This window comes from Dipodomys merriami, unplaced genomic scaffold, assembly GCF_024711535.1.
Source record: "Dipodomys merriami isolate MVZ:Mamm:240054 unplaced genomic scaffold, mDipMer1.0.p SCAF_1331, whole genome shotgun sequence".
Lineage (NCBI taxonomy): Eukaryota > Metazoa > Chordata > Mammalia > Rodentia > Heteromyidae > Dipodomys > Dipodomys merriami.
Genome location: NW_027202640.1, coordinates 27469 through 45544, shown reverse-complemented (window position 1 = coordinate 45544; position 18076 = coordinate 27469). Strand labels below are relative to the sequence as shown.

Here is an 18076-nt window from a genome sequence, read left to right as displayed (position 1 = left end):
GTTCTATTCCTCAGCACCACATAAACAGAAAAATCTGGAAATTGTGCTGGGGCCTACATGGTAGAGTGCTAGCCTTGAGTAAAAGAAGCTCAGGGACAGTGCCCAGGCCCTGAGTTCAAGCCCCAAGACTGGCAAAAAAGAAAAAAAGAAAATCAGAATGAAATGTGTAAAAATGTTTTATGAGAATATAAAAAATAAACAGTTTGTTTATCCATGTGATTTGAGGCATCTGTACCTGGTAGTGGAAGGTAAACATATACAATGCTATCACCATATTGAAAGAATGATATCTCCTTGTAGATGAAAAAAATTTATCTGCATCCACATTGAATAACCATGAAGTATAATGTTTATCCTCTTAGCTTTAGCAGTAATCAGATTTTTATTGAAATTCCAGCTCTGGAATCTTAAAAAAAAATAATTGTCAAGGTGATTTACAGAGGGGTTATAGTTATCACTACATTTCTTTTTGTCTAAGTATAAAATCCAGACTTACCCTAAGGGTTTTGAATATGCAAAATGGCTTCTAGAGCTCACATCCGATGACATCAGGGGATGAAGCACATGTCCATAACTTGCAGAAGAAAGACTGAATTTGATGTCTCCTTAGTTCTTAGGTTTGAATGCACAGGGAGGAACCAACTTTGAGGACAGTTTAAAGACAAAACAGTTCTGTGCTATTCTATCAAATTAAGCTGATTATTTTCTTGCAATAGTACACAGAAATGCAAACCTACATATTATCTTATATATAGGTTAATACCTGAAAAACTTGGAGAAAATGGGTGTTGAGCATATAGCATTGATTACTACTAAAGGATGAGATTATAAGATAAACGTGTTTTGTGTGTGTGTAGTGTTATCTGTGTGTGTGTGTGTGTGTGTGTGTGTGTGTGTGTGTGTGTCACAAGTGAGTAATGGAGTTTGAACTAGACCTTTCAATCATTTGTAGTGTTTTTGCTCTAGGTTGTTACTCTATCCCTAGAGTCACATCTCCACTTCTGCAATTTGATTGGTTAATCAGAGATAAGTGTGTGTCAGATTTTTCTGCCTGGGCTGGCTTTAAACCAGGATCTACAGATTTCAGCCTCCTATGCAGCTAGGATTAAAAACAAGAGCCCCTGGTGACTACTGACTATTTTCTACATTAACCATTATTTTGGCATACTTGAAGTAAAACAAATGTTATTTTTGAAAAACGGAGAAATAATAATGTTTAAAAGAACTAACAAACATATCTAAGAATGGCAAGTGGCTGAACACAGGATGAAATACAGTTTTTAGATTGTGTGCAGAAACAATTGCATTGTTGGAACCTGAGGCCATCAGGCTCCCCAAATACCATTATAGATAGCAAATGCCAGATTGTGATAAAAAGTGTAATTATGGTCAGTTTTAATTTTAGCCTGGCACTGGTAGCTCAGGGCTATAATCCGAACTCCTAAGGAAACGGAGATCTGAAGATCATGGTTCAGAGCCAGCCCCTTCAGGAAAGTCCTTGAGACTCTTATCGCCAATAAGCTATCAGAAAACCAGATGTGGCGCTGTGGCTCAAGTGGTAGAGTGTTTACCTTGAGCTGAAGAGTGCAGGGACAGCATCCAGGCACAGAGTTCGAGCCGCATGACAAAATAATTATAATAACAACAAAAACAACAATACTTTTATGATATTATTAAGGTGTTGTATAGAAAGACTACCATTTCATACTTTTTTTTCTTTTTTAAAGGTAACAAACATGCCCATCTTCATTGCCAAGATCCATTATTTTGCCATCTGCCTTCCAGCTAAAGTCTGTACACACAATTTGAACTAGAAAGCAAAGCAAACCAATTTGGACAATAAATATGTTTTTCTCTATACATCTTATAAATCAATTCTGACAACATAAAATTTTTTTAAAATCCCTATTGCTAAACACATCCTAATTTCATGGTAGCCATTCTTGTAGGTAAGTTGAATTACTAACACAAATATTCTAAGAATAAGTTATTTAATGGGACAGAGGCCAGTTAGTATTAAGTATCAGTCATGTTTAACTTTCTAAAATACACTAATTTGTATAATAAAAAGTAAAATATGCCCACTTGCAGCTGAGAAGATGGCTCAGCGGTAGAGTCCTTGCCTTTTATGCATTATGCCCTGGATTCGATTCCTCAGCACCACATAAGTACAAAAGACGAGATGTGGCACTGTGGCTCAAGTAGTAGAGCACTAGACTTGAGCTCAAGAGCTGAGGGCCAGCCCTCAGCCCTAGAGCTCAGGCCCCATGATTGACCAAAAAATGTATATATATATATGCATGTATATATACATATACATATATATATATATATATATATGCCCACTTATCTTGATAGTATATATTTCAATGTCCTTAACAATAGGTATATATTTTTGTTGTTTTCTATTCTTCAAAAGTTGTTATTTTCCAGAATCACCTGTGGCTAATATTTTATTATTCCCCAAGACTGTGTGGACCTTTGCTTGCTGGATTCTTTAGCCTACTTCATACATGCCAAGCTTATTCAACTATCATTTATGTATATGAAAAACTTGCAAATACTTATTTCCAATCAAAACTCCTTGTATACACTTCTGATCCTTAAAATCTTGTTAAACAGGAATTATCTCCTTATATTAAATATTAGTATATAAGTAAATTTAGGAAAATAAAGGAGTATTATCAATAAATATAACTTACTATTGCTATAGTAATGTTAACCATTAATTAATACAGTGTTGATCCTTTTAATTTATTACAGCGCTGAATGGAATGAACATTAACATTTTGTGTGCCACTTGAACTCAGGAATTTGCTTCTCATTCTACCTTTGCCCTCAAGGCTGGTGCTCTACTACTTGTCACAGCTCCACTTTCCCATTCATTTAGGGGATTAATTAGAAATACGTTTCTCACAGACTTTCCTGCCTGGGCTGGATTAGAAACTTGACGCTCAATCTCAGTCTCTGAGGCAGCCAGTATAATAGGCATGAACCATCAATGCCTAGTTTCTATGAGACTGAAAGGTACTGATTTGAAGCCCAGTACACAAAAACAAAAACAAAAAGATGGCATTAAGTACACTGAGAGAATATTAAATCAAAAAAAATTATATGTGGGTTTCTGGGTGAAGGAAATCTGAGAATTATTATCACTATTATCTTTTCTGAATTTTTAAAATAAGAAATTAGGGTTGAAGGCATGGCTCAGTTGGTAGAACTAGACAGTAAGCTAAAGGCAGTCAGACACTGAATTTAAGTCTGAGTGTTGGACCTTAACTAAACAAATAAAGAAAATAAAGAATAAATTGTTTCTTAAGTGTAAAATGCCTCCAGGAGACTCCTGTAGGAGTTTATGCTTCAATGTGATGACTGCTGTTGAGGAAAAACTGAAAATGCTCAGGCAGACTGAAAATTTTAGATTTATGTGATGACCATATACATGGCAGATCTTAGCATCTGTAATTCGATACTACATGAAGTGGGCTGCATTAATGACATAAAAACTGTTGTACACATTAATATTGCTCATAAAAATATCTTGCTTCCCATTCTTTCTCTGGATAGTTGATTCATTTTTCCACCAAATGCTACTAAATATATACAGTCTTTCAACAACTCCAAAAATTTTTACTTTATCACTTAAATTTAGAATATTGTGTATCTTTTTGTCTATTTTAGAGAATTAAAATAACTTTTATTATGTTCTTTTACTATTTATTTTTTTGAGGCATATTTTCACAAAAAAAGATGGGAAAACACTTAGCAGATCACATGATTTAAATACAGGTAACATAGTTGGGCACCTGTGGCTCATTCCTGTAATCCTAAAGAGGCTAAGATCTGAGAATTGTGGCTGACCTTAGCTCTAACTAACCTTAGCTGTAATAACCAACAAAGATGAAAGTAGAGCTATGGCAAGTGGTAGAGCACTAGCCTACAGTAAAACAAAGCAAACCAAACAAAAAGAGGACTGGCACACACAAGAAAATCTAAGTGACAGAAATAGAGAGCTTCTGGGCATCACATCAACTTCCTAATGGGATGTGCACATGGGAATTTAAAATATTTTTGTTTTTAAAATAAATTAAAAATTTTAATCACAATGAAGAATTTTCATATGGTCAAACAAGTCCTAAATCGGGGAATGAGAATAGCTCACTTTATGTTATCATGGGCAGAAATACTTTGCGGTTGGATTTGAAAATCCTATTACAGTTTCTTTTTGCCATGGCATCATTTTAGTTCAAGATAAAATACTAGGCCTAAGGAACATTTATGTTTAAGATATGAAATCTCATCATAAATCACTGCATTTGAGGACTGATTCCTATCGTGTGTAAATTCTTCATGCATGTCACTCAATGATAAAGTCCCATAAAATAGCACCTTCATTCACTCATACACTTTCAACAAAACATAAGCTGTCTGCCTAGAATGTTTGATACCTTTAGCGTGGAATGTAGCTTGCAAGGGAACAGAGGAACTGTAGGGGAGACTTCAGACCACAGCAAATCACTTTGGTTGAATTGGTCTCATTGAGGAGAATGCTGATGTCAAAGGCTTCACCACTAAGCTTTTCAAAGGAGATGCTGTAGGACAATCCCTTCCCCTCCATAGCTATATAAAGTGAAGCAAGTTCTGTCTCCTCCTATTCCTATGGCAGAAAGAAAGCTCATCACTTTTCAACAACTTAAGGATTTTTTTCAGAGTATGACAATCAGAGTAGAAGAATCAAAAAACAATCTGAAGTATTCCAATACACTGGAATAAACTATTCTTTCCATCCTATACACAGTTTTAGGGAGATTAAAAGAGATATACTTAATTGTATGATAATTTCTAAGAAACAACACAATTACTTTAAACATTTTCTGGGATATCAAAGCTCTAATCTGAAAAGAAAATGTTCCTAAGGGAAAAAAAGAATTCTAACTCGTAACACACCCCCACTACCAAAATTATTTTTTGGTCATTCAGATTTATCAGCAGATACATGAGAGGGTCTAGGATATTAGACAGCATCAGCATTAAGACAAATAAATCATATCAAATATATTAGATCATAGCCTAATCATCACTGCTTTTGGAAAGCATTCATTTCTTGAGATTCCTATACTTTCCTTCAATGTATCTGTCTAGCATTCTCTTTTTTTTTCTGGTCCTGGGGTCTGAGCTTTTATTCAAAGTTAGTGCTCCACCACTTGAATCACAGTGTCACTTCCAGATTTTCTGTGATTAATTGGAGATTAGTGTCTCATGGACTGCAGGTGTGAGCCATCGGTGCTCAGGCATTCTCAGAAGTAGGGCTGTGACTCTAAGTAGTAAAGCACTAGCTTTGAGCAAAAGAGCTCAGGGACAGTGTCCAGGGCCTGAGTTATAGCCATATATCCAGTCAGATAAGTTGATGTTAGTCTAAATGAACCTCATGATAAGAAATCAAATGGTTTTTCTTTCTTGCTATTATTTCTAACATGTTTATAAAATGATTTTTTTGTTGCTTTGTAGGAAGGGGAAAAAACAAATTGCTTAAATAGGGATACAGGTGGACCCATTGTATCAATGGGATGCCATGTCAAAAACGAAATTTACAACTTTGGTGCAAGGGAGGGTGGGGTGGGAGGGGGGAGTAGATGGGAAGGGATAGTAAGGGGAAACAAAGGAGGAAGGAATAATGCTTGATAAGAAATATACTCATTATCTTGGTCATGTAATTGTAACCCCTCTGTACGGTATTTTCACAATAAAAAAAGTGAAAAAGAAAAATAAAAGAAAAAAGAGGTAGAATCTTTAAGACATGATTGTGAGGAGAACTCTGCCCGCATAGACAGATGACTTATTATGTAAATGATCTTGTTTAAAAACAAGTACTGTCTTACCTTCTGATTCTCTCATTCATGCTTTTTTGCCTTTCCACCATCCTTCATGGGGAGACACAGCAAAAAGACCTCAGTTACATATGTAAACACCATGCTCTAGTGCTCTGTTTGACATTTCTTTGCGACAAGGTTGATTTTTGGCTAGAAGAGACTAAGAACAGAATGTATTAAGCAAAGATCAGGACACTGAACAAGATACCTGTGTACAATGGAAAATATCTTCTCTATCATTGCTTTAGAGGTCAGGAAAGCTTATAGGTAAATAGTTTCTCTTAGATACTCTAATTTATCACTTGCTACTACTGCTTTCATGGATCTCTGGGTACACGGCACACCACGAGTGCAGTCACTGACTTAGAACTTTTCTAACACCTTCTACTTTTAATTCATTAGGATTAAAGTGAAAGAAAATCCCCACATATTTGTTAAAAAATGGTGCATATCGTTACCCAGAATAATGTGTACACAGTCTTCTTATGATATACCCTGGAAACCTGTGGAAGTGGAAGATGGTGCAGAACAAAGAGGGAGATTTAAATGATAAAAAGAAATAGTGGAAAATAGACAATATTTTACAAAATAACTTTATTATAAACTCAGTTATTCATAGAAAAATGTCACTTAAGAACCTTCTTCAGTTCATTGCAAAAAAAGCACTTAATATATGAGGTAAGACAAAATATAGAAAAACTAGCACTAAATATACCTTACCTAGAAAACATTGTCAGTTCTCATTCATCTGGCCAGTGTGGGATTTCATTTATTTATTTATTTATTTTTGTCAGTCGAGGGACTTGAACTCTGTCTGACTTGAACTCTTCAGATCAAGGTTAGTGCTTTACTACTTGAGCCACAGTACCATTTCTAGTTTTCTTAGTGGTTTATTGGAGATAAAAGATCCATGAATTTTCCTGCCTGTGCTAGCTTTTAACTGCGATCCTCAGATATCAGCCTCCTGAGGAGCTAGGATTACAGACGAGAGCCACTACCTGCTGGTTTAAGATTATTTTTCTTATCTGTCCCTTTATGCAGCCATTTCAAAATTGTCTAACAATGCTGTAGCATTACTGAAGTATAAATATTATGACAATTAGAAATCGAAGAAGCTAATTGTACCTGTCAAGACAGTCAATGATAATTATTTCAAGTTATTGCTTGGACATATATCATCACTATTCAAATGTGTTCTTAATTTGACAAGATTTGAGTATAGACCGATTTTCCAAACTGACTTTTCTAGTGATGTGTGTCAGTAAGGCATGCTTTAGACAAAATCACTATACTGTATGAATTAAAATACAAAGTATCTTGCAAGTTTGTTTTAGAACTCTAAATCATTGACTGAACTAGCTCTGTCATTATTTTTATGATTCATAGGAATCATTCTAGAAAATGAATCAGATTTTCTCAAGCTAAGACACAGAATAAAGTATATGACTTGGGTACCGAAAAACAAAGTAATATCATTTTTCCAATTACTTAACATTATTAGTGTTAGTGCTGAAAATTCACCTCATAAAATGTTAGTAATAGAACTACTCAGCAATTTTGTGATGATACAGAGATATGTAACCCTATATAGTTTTGAGTTGTTTACCTCTCTGGGAAGTTTCCCATACTTGTTCTTTTTTAATTTAAAAGAAGATACTTGAAAACTTAAAAAAAAAGTAAGGTAGATGACAATTCGCATCCTGTAATAATAAGCTGATGAGATCATGGTTGGAATCCAGCAGAAGAGGGAAAGCCAATGAGATATTATCTCTAAGTAACCACCAAAAAGACAGAACAGGACCTGTGGTTAAAGTGGCAGAGCACTAGCCTTGAGCACAAAATTTTAGAAATAGTGTCCAGGGCCAAAGTTCAAGCCCTGAAAAAGTACCCCCTCCCCAAACACAAAATCATACATAGGGCTGGGATTCAGCTTAGCAGCTTACCATGCATGAGTTTTGATCCTTAAAACAAGGAAAGGGAGGGATTGGGTGAGGGAAGAGAGAGGGAGGGAGAAAAGGAGAGTGAGACATAACTGCATATAGAAAAGTGGGTAGCTCTGCATAATAAATAATATTCACTAGGGTACATGGCCAGGCAAACATTTTCTGTAAAGGAAGAGAGTAACTACCTCCATGCCTTGGGAACTACATGATATTCTTTAAGTATTCCATTCTTCTGTGGCAGTGTCACAGGGGACATAGATAGAATGAATTCATTAAAACTTTACTAACATTCACTGAAACTTGAATTCTATTTTTATTTGAAATATGGCTAGTGTAACTGTGTGTCTGAATTTTTAATTTTATGTAATTTTGCTTACTGTAGGTATTGTCACTTACAGCTTTGTGGCTGGCTACTCAGCTGAGTAGAACAAGTTTGGCCTCTGATGAAGTCTTAGAGCACCTCCAATGTAATACAGGAATACAAGCCACGTAAGTCACTCAGCTTTTTGGTAGTCACAGTAAGAAACAGTAAAATAAGAAAATAAATAAAAACTACAATTAAAAACACCAAAGGAGCTTTAATCAAAATTCAGCAAAATTTATCTAGTATTTAAAGTTTAATCCTCAGATGTCAGCATTCTGAGTAGCTAGGATTACAAATGTGAACTACTCTCATGTGTTTGTTAGTTTTTAAAATATCAAGTCAGCATTGTTACTTACCTGGCAGGGGAGATACCACGATCATGAAAGTGGTTTTCTGATGGAAAGACTTATCTATTACATTCCAGATGTGCTGACTCCTGTGATTACATCAAATGTGAGAAATTTGAGTGCATAATTTGTGGTAGTGGAGGACTGTGTTAGTGCTCTACCGTGGATAACTAACTAAATAGACAGATAGATAGATAGATAGATAGATAGATAGATAGATAGATAGATAGATAGATAGATAGATAGATAGATAGACAGCATTGTATTTTATATTGGCCTCATCTCCTTTCCTGCACTCAGTAGTCACTTGATCCTAAGGACTACTGTAAAGGATGAGGTACTTCTATGCCTACTTTGTAGTTGCTAGGAACTACAAGAGTAGAGAAATCAGCTAGAACTCACCATGAGAGAATAAATGAGGAAGTTGGGTGCAGGTGGCTTATACATGTAATCCTAACTACTCAAGAGGCTAAGATCTGAGGATTGCAGTTCAAAGCCAGCCCAGGTATGAAAGCTCATGAGATTCTTATCCTCAATTAACCACCAGAAAACCAGAAGTGGGCTCTGGCTCAAGTGGTAGAGCACTTCATTTGTCCTGAAGAGGTCAGGGACAACACCTAGAGTTCAAGACCCATGACTTACAAAAAATAAAAAGAAAGAAAACAAATGGGTGACCAGAGCCAAAGTCTCATACCTGTAATTGTAGCTAGTCAGAAGGCTGAGATCTGAGGATCAAGATTCAACACTAGCCTGGGCAGTAAAATCTATGAGATTCTTATTTCCAATTAACCACTGAAAACGATAAGTGACAATGTAACTCAAAGCAGTAGAGTACTAGCCATGAGCACAAAAGATCAGGCACAGGATCCAGGACCTGAGTTCAAGCCCCACAACCGACCAAAAAAAAAAGAAGATCAAAGAAGAAAAAGGAATGAGAAGCCACCTTAATGAAATAGCTAGGCAAGTACAATATACAGAATAACTCCTCCCTTCTTTCTTTTCTTCCTTCTATTCCTTCACATCCTTTCCCATTCTATCCTAAAATTTAAACTCAGATTCTCATGATTTTAGGTAGGTACTCTACCTGATGAGCCATACACCTGCTTTTATTTTGCTTTAGTCATTTTTTTCTTTTTTTTGGGGGGTGGGTCGGAGGTCCAGTCATGGGGCCTGAACTCTGGGCCTGGGCGCTGTCCCTCCGATCTTAAGCTCAAAGCTAGCGCTCTACCACTTGAGCCTCAGCGCCACTTCCGGCTCTTTTTTTTTTTTTTTTTGTTTATGTGGTGCTGAGGAATCGAACCCAGGGACTCAGGCATGCAAGGCAAGCGCTCTACCACTGAGCCACCTTCCGAGCCCTCATTTTTCTTCTGTTGGTTATGTGACTTGAATTCTGTGCCTGGGTGTTGTCCCTGAGCTCTTCAGCTCAAGTCGAGGGCTCTACTGTTTGAGCCACAGTACCACTTCTCGTTTTCTAGTGGTTTATTGGAGATAAGAGTCTCATTGTGCTGCCTGGGCTGGCTTTAATCTGTGATCTTCAGATCTCACCTCCAGCGTAGCTAAGATTACAGGCAAGAAACACCTGCGCCCGGCTCGACTTTAGCCACTTTTGCGCTAGGGTTTTATGTCTATGACCAGGCCAGCATGGACGACAATGCTTCTTTTTACCTTTTCTGAATAGATGAAATAAGAAATTCAATGCATTGGGTTCAGATTTTGATTGAGATCCAATATTCTGAATGTTTCCAGGGCTAACATCAAATCATAATCCTCTCTGTATCAGCCAAGACCCAGCAGATAGCTTTACAAATGTGAGCTACCATCCCTGTCTCAAATTTCTGATGATTAAAACATCTGAACAAAGTTTTTTTTAAGTTGTGAAAATACAGTAGAGAGGGATTACAATTACACCGGCAAGATAGTGAGTACATTTCTTATCAAGCATTGTAGCCTTCTACTTTGTTTACCCTTCTCATCCCTTCCCATCCTACCTCTCCCCCGCACATACAATCCTTCCCCCCCCCCCCCGCAAAGTTGTAAAGTTCGTTTTTGACATGACAACTCATTGTATTTCTCGTTGTTGCAACAGGTCCACCTGTATCCTTATTTAAATGACTGGTTTTTCCCCTTCCCTTCCACAAATTATACCAACATCAAATACAGTGAAAGTATGGGTTATACTGTGGGGGAGGGACATACAAAGCAACAAAGAAATAATCTTATAATTGCATTAGAAACAAATGCATGAAAGAAAAAAAAACATTTAAAATACATATCTTAGGGTTCATTTTACTAACATCACCTTATCTGATCTTTTCTGCTTGACTCATACATATACTAGTTATTGCAAATAAGGGAAATCATGGGACCTATGTTTCTTTGGGCTTGGCTTACTTCACTTAATATAATTTATCCCAAGTCTTTCCATTTCCTAACAAATGGGGCAATGTCATTCTTTCTGATGGAGGCATAGAATTCCATTGTGTATACATACCACATTTTCTTGATCCATTCATCTGCTGAGGGGCATCTGGGTTGGTTCCAGATCTTAGCTATGGTAAATAATGCTGCAATAAAGATAGTTGTGCTGGTAGCTTTAGTGTGGTCTTGTTTGTAAACATTTGGGTAAATGCCCAAAAGTGGGATTGCTGGGTCATAGGGGAGCTCTATGTGGAGTCTTTGAGGAACGTTCATAATACTTTCTGAGGTCGTTGAACAAGTTTACACTCCCATCAACAATGAAGTATGGTTCCCTTCTGTCCACATAGCCTCCAGCATCTGTTGTTATTAGAGTTCTTGATTTTTGCCATTCTAACTGGGGTGAGGTGGTATCTCAATGTTGTTTTGATTTGCATTTCTTTTATGGCTAGGGAGGTTGAGCATTTCTTCATGTGTCTATTGGCCATTCTTCTTTCTTCGTCAGAGAAGTTTCTCTTTAAGTCATTAGCCCACTTATTTATTGGACAGTTGTTTCTTTGAGGATTTGTTGTTGGGGGATTTAATTTTTTGAGTACCAAGTATAGTTTAGATATAAGACCCTTGTCCATTGTATGGCTAGTGAAGATCTTCTCCCAATCCGTGGGCTTTCTATTGGTCTTGCTAGCTATGTCCTTTGCCATGCAGAAGCTCTGCAACTTCATGCAATCCCAATTGTCCAACCTTTTTTGATTTTTTTGTGTTTCTGGGTCTCTACCAAGAAAATTTCGTCCTGAGCCAAGGACACCTAGGGTTTCTCCTCTTCCATCCTGTAATGTTTTCAGAGTGTCTGCTTTGATTCCAAGGTCTTTGACCATTTGGAGTGGGTTCTGATGCAGGGTGATATATAAGGATCTAGATATTTTTCTACAAGTAGTTAACCAATTTTGCCAGCACCATTTACTGAAGAGGCTGTCTTTCTTCCATTCTATTTTTTTAGCTCCCTTATCAAAGACTAGATGGCTATAGGTCTGTAGGTTCATTTCTGGGTTTTCAATTCTATTCCATTGGTCCTGAGGTCTGTTCTTTTGCCAGTACCAAGCTGTTTTGATTACTATAGCTTTATAGTAGACTTTGAAATTTGGTATTTATATTCCTCCAGCAGTGTTCTTTCCATTGAGGAGCGTTTTTGCTATTCGGGGTCTTTCATTGTTCCATATGAATTTTTGGCTTGCCTCTTCTATTTCCTTGAAGACTGAGGTATTTTAGATAAGTATCGCATTGAATTTGTAGATAGCCTTGGAAAGTATTGCCATTTTCACAATGATAATCTTTCTAATCCAGTAGCATGGGAGTTTTTCGCATTTTCTAAGTTCTGTTTTGATTTCCTTTTTCAAGTTTTTAAAGTTTTCATCATAGAGGCCCTATACTTCTTTGGTTAAGTTAATTCCTAGGTATTTTATTTTTTGAGGGGTTATTACAAATGGAGTTGCTTTCTTAATTTCAGCCCCATTTTTCTCCTTGTTGGCATACAGAAAAGCCATTGATTTGGGGGGGTTAATTTTATACCCTGATACTTTGCCAAAGTTTTGATTCAGCTTGAGTAATTTGGGAGTGGAGTCTATGAGATTCTTAAGTACAAGATCATGTCATCTGCAAACAGGGAGACTTTTATTTCTTCTTTCCCTATTTGGATCCCCTTTATGTGTCCATCTTGTCTTATTGCTGTAGCTAGGCATTCTAATACTAGGCTGAAGAGAAGTGGAGAGAGTGGACATCCTTTTCTTATTCCTGGGTTAAGAGGAAATGACTTTCTTTTTTCACCAGTAAGTATAATGCTGGCTGTATGTTTGTCATATACAGCCTTTATTGTATTGAGGAATGTTCCATGGATTCCTAATTTTTCCAAAACCTTCATCATAAAGTGGTGTTTGATCTTGTTGAATGCTTTTTCTGCATCGATTGAGATAAGCATGTGGTTCTTATCCTTGCTCCTGTTGATGTGATGAATAATATTAATTGATTTGCTTATATTGAACCACTTTTGCATCCCTGAAATTAATCCTGTTTTCTCATGGTGTATGATTTTTTTGGATGAATTTTTGAAGTTGATTGGCCAAAATTTTGTTGAGAAGTTATGCATCAATGTTCATCAAAGAAATGGGTCTATAGTTCTCTTTCTTTGATGAGTCCCTGCCTGGTTTTGGATGAGGGTTATGATGGCTTCATAGAATGTGTTCAGTAGTGAATTTTCTCTTTCAATTTCATTGAAGAGTTGGAGGACTATTGGTGTAGGCTCTGGTTTCAAGGCCTTGTAGAATTCCCTGTAAAACCATCTGGTCCTGGACTTTTCTTAGCTGGGAGGTCTCTTATAGCTGTTTCTATTTCAATGCTTGATATGGGCATGTTAAGATGGTTTAACTCATCTTGGTTTAGTTTTGGCATGTCAATATTTGCTAGGAAAAGGCCCATTTCTGCCAAGTTCTAAAACTTATTAGCATAAAGTTTTGAGAAGTATTCCCTTAAAATGTTCTGAATCTTGGTTTTTTCTGTGGTGATGTTTCCATTCTCCTCTCTGAGTTTATTCTCTCCTTTTTCTGATAAGATTGTCTAACGGTCTGTCAATTTTGTTAAATTTTTCGAAGAACCAACTCTTTGTTTTGTTGATTCTTCCTATAGTTTTTTGGATTCTAATTCATTTAGTTCTGATTTAATTTTAATTATTTCTTTCCGTCTACTGGATTAGGGTTTATTTTGCTGCTCTTTTTCAAGGAGGTTTAGATGTGTCATTAAATTGTTGCTATCAGATCTCTCCAATTTGTTGATGTAGTATCTTAGAGCTATAAACTTGCCTCTGAGTACTGCCTTTGCTGTGTCCCAGAGGAGCTGGTAATTAGTGTGTTCATTTTTGTTGAATAGCATGAACATTTGAATTTCCTTTCTAATCTCTTCTATGACCCACTCGTGATTCAGCAGTGTGTTGTTCAGCCTCCATGTGTTACCGGAATTTCCTTGGTGGCTTTTGGTGTTGAGTTCTAATTTTATTCCCTTGTGGTCTGAGAGAATGCAAGGTATAACTTCAATGTTTCTAAATTTGGACAAAGAAGAGAATATTAGACAGGTACATTGAAGGAAAGTATAGGAATCTCTGTTATGCTGGCAAGTGCTCAGGGCTGTCTCCTTGCCTGTATTTTCTCTCTCTAGCCTACCTCTTTGTCCTGTGAAGGCACACTTGGTGTGATTCTCTGGCTTAGGACTGTTCACTGGAACTCTATAACTGCTTTCTATGCGAGAGCTTTTTTAGCCTCCAGCTTCTCATTTGCCATCTTCCCGGAACTCCCTGAACAAGGTTTTAATAATTTGAAATGTTGAATTTGGGAACAATGGGTGCTCTTACCTGCCTAATTTCAAATTGCACCAAAATCCTAAATATTAACTTTTGATCCTAGAGTACATTAAATAAGCAGATAAAATTTAAAAAGCAATTAACTTAAGAAAAAAGCTAAACAGGATACATCCTTACCATTGTAACTTTGGACTTAATACCTTGTCAATCATTGCTTGCATCGTAGTTGTTTGTCTGGGCAGTGTATTCCATACACAGATCATGCCACCCCCAAGGTTGAGGGCTAAGCATCCTATATCCACAGGAGTGAAAACCAGACTGTAGGCAAACACACCAAAGGAAGGTATGTTCAGTAGCATTGTAGATGGCAATGTCCAAACATATGACCTGAAGTTTTAGGGCAGCTTAAATAGAACTTTTTCCTGAGGAATAATACTCTATTAAGGCATATCTCTTCTTCTGGGTTTATCACTGCTTAATTGGAGACAAATCTCATGGACTTTCCTGCTTGGGCTGGCTTGAAATCATGTTCCTCAGTTCTCAGCCTTCTAAGCAGCAAGGATTATAGGCATGAGCTACCAATGTTTAAATTAACTATTCCTTTAATAAAAATCAAAATGGCTACATTTTGATTGAATCCTTTTCTGAGCCTTAGAAATTTTCTTACTCGAAGCAGAATAACAAATTGACATGTGGGAAACAATCTACCATATTAAACCATTTTTCAGAAGAGTATCTGGATCATCAGTTTGGCTCTTGTCCTGCTATTCTAATGTGGACTTATCTGCCTGGGCTGGATTCGAAACACAATCCTTACATCTCAGCCTCCTGAGTAACATTATAGGCATGAGTCACCTATACCTGGCACCATCCACATTTCTGTACATGCGAAAAAACTCAGTGGTATACTGTCCACCTCTTTAACCAAAAGTAGGTAAGAAACCAAAATTGAATTTGAAATTCAGTTGAATATGAGCCTATATTCTTAACAACTGCGTTCTAAATTATTTGATCTTTGCACGTCTCGTAGTAGATATAGACACATGTGTCGGGTCTTCGTCCATCCCATGAAAGATGGACAGGGTCCGGGGAAAGGTAAGTGTGGCAGCTAGCCCGTTCCCCAGCCTCCCTTAGCCCAGGAGACAATCAGACTCAGTGGGGAGTCAAGTCAAGCAGGAACTCGTTTATTAACATGGAGCATGCCCTTTTTAAAGAAAAAGACTATGTGGGAGGGGAGGAAATGGAACCAACTAATCACTGTAAAGGCCATACCTTATATGCCCCTAAGCTTCCATGAGTTGATTACGCACTGAAAATAAACAATTCTGGCTCAGCCCACTCAACTTCCTCTCAGGTCCATCTTTGCTGCCTGTGATTTCACACACGTTATCATTTTTCTATTTCAAATGGTCCATGAGAGATAGCTGGGCATGGTATGCTAAGACTGTAATTCTATCACTTGGGAGGCTGAAGCAGAAGCACAGTAAGTTCAAGGCCATCTTGGCTATGTAGTGAGATGCCATTTCAGAAGGGCAGAAAGTAAATAGTTCCTGACTATATAAGCTTCGGCAATTAATTTCCCATCTTCTGTGTCTACAAAGGGAAGCCTAAGACTCTCCAAGGCCAAACAGAAAACATGAGCCAATGACTAACACAAAAACAACTGGATACCAGCTGGGTCAATTCATTTTGGGCCAATAGAGTGTCACCCAAAGGCACTCTTGAACAGTTGGGTCTATATCCCCTCTTCTTCTCTTCAGAAAGGGTCATTTCAAAATCATCATTACTGGAAATTAAAAGACATCAGTGATATTAGGATTTCCATTCTAGCATATTTACAAGTCAGTGAACACTTAATACATTGACAACTATAAAATTAAGTGACTAGCAAGTGGAACATGGTACCTGAAGACACTAATAGTTCATAGTACATGGTCTGTGAATTAGAGCTTATTAAATTTGCTACCATAGTTGCAGCAGGTGCAGTAACAGTTGGGGGAGGGCAGCAACAACCTTGGCTCCAGACTCTTGACCTCCGGAGTGCATCATGGAACATAGCAGCCCTTCACAAAGGTTGGGAGAAAGAGAGGCTGCCATGGAATGCTAGGATCATGCCTCTGGTGTGTCATGAGACCATCATCTCACTTCTGCTTCCTGGCTAGGTAAGTAGAAGCCGCATGCCAGTGTCACCTCACTCCTGCTTCCAGTCTGGGGGAGGTAGAGGGAGCCCGTGTGCCCTTGTCACCTCACTCATGCTTCTGGTCTGGGTGGGTAGCAGCCGTGTGCCTGCACCACCTCACTCCCACTTCTGGTCTTGGTGAGTGTGGGCTGCATGCCCATTTCACCTCACTCCTGCTTCCACTCTTGGTGAGTGGGGGCTGCGTGCATGTGTCAACTCACTCTTGCTTCTGGTCTGTGTGATTTGGGGAATAGGGGCCATGGTGCCTGTGTCACCTCACCACTGCCTCCCGTCTGGGTGGGTAGGGGCCATGTCCTTGCATCACCTCACTACTGCTTCCTGGCTGGATAAGTCTGGGCTTGGTGCCCTTGTCACCTCACTCTGGCTTCCCGTCTGGGTGAGTGGGGGCTGCTTGTCTGTGTCACCTCACTCCTGATTCCAGTCTGGGTGAGTAGGGGAATAGAGGCCATGTGCCTTCATCACCTCACTACTGCTTCTGGTTTGGGTTGGTCTGACTGGCTGTGAGCTAATTACTAAATCCAGATGCTGTTTACCAGCATGGACTGCGGCACACACCAGAAGGTAGAATTTCCCAGTTCTCATAAGAAAGCATGACATTAAGGGATTATGATGGCACCTTGCTAGGTTTGAGAACCATGTTATTAAATTGTGTGTGTGTGCATGTGCACTGGTCTTGGGCCTTGAACTCAGGGCCTGAGGTCTGTCCCTGAGGTATTTGATCAATGTAGAGCTCTACTTCTTGAGCCACAACTTAACATATGGCATTTTTTGTGGTTAATTGGGACTAAAAGTCTCCCAGATTTTTCTGTCTGGGCTGGCCTTGAAACATCTGTATTTGCTTGATTGCCATCCAGAGAGAACTGTGCTTGGCAAGTTGGAGGAAAACGAATTGATCTCTTCCAATGAGCAGTGGTGAAAATACTCAGGTTCTAGCCCAGCATTCGTGGATCAGACCTTTAATTCTACCAATTCAGGAAAGTGAAATCTGAGAATTGCAGTTAGAATTCAGTGTGTGAAGGACAGAGTCCTTGAGACTCTGTATCGCCAACAAACTACCACAAACCCGGAAGTGGCACTCTAGCTAAGTGGTAGAGCTCTAACCTTGAGTGAAAATGCCCAGAGACAGCACTCAAGACATGAGTTCAAGTCCAATGACCACAAAAACCAAAGAAAAGAAGAAAATAAATTTGGGTTCTTCAGTAGAATTTTATCATTATAAATATCACTTTCTCGTTATATTTAGCTCTGTCATAGATGTATGAATCTTAGGGGAATAAGAAACTTGGCTAAAAAATATAGGAAGCATTGGTTTTGTGTGTGTGTGTGTTTGCCAGTCCTGAGGCTTGAACCTAGGACATTAATCTCTTGATTGGTTTCCTTCCATCAAGGCCGGTACTCTGCCACTTCGTCCACAGCTCTACTCCCAGATTTTTTTAATTGTTAATTGGAGATAACAGTTTTGATTATTTTGAATCATGCTGTAAAAAATGTGTGTGCAAATACCTCTACTGTAAGGCTGACTTACATTTCTTCAGGTGTATATGTAGGATTTCTTGTGTGGAACTTCCACACTGATTTCTGTGGGGCTGCACTG

At 38.1% G+C, this 18076-nt stretch overlaps 1 non-coding gene across 1 annotated transcript; it reads left to right on the top strand.

Annotated features, from left to right (window-relative positions):
• The first annotated feature begins 8525 nt into the window (after positions 1-8525).
• LOC138825068 (U1 spliceosomal RNA) lies at positions 8526-8689 on the top strand. The gene has a single exon (XR_011371331.1). It is a non-coding gene; the product is annotated as a U1 spliceosomal RNA (small nuclear RNA).
• Positions 8690-18076: the final 9387 nt, after the last annotated feature.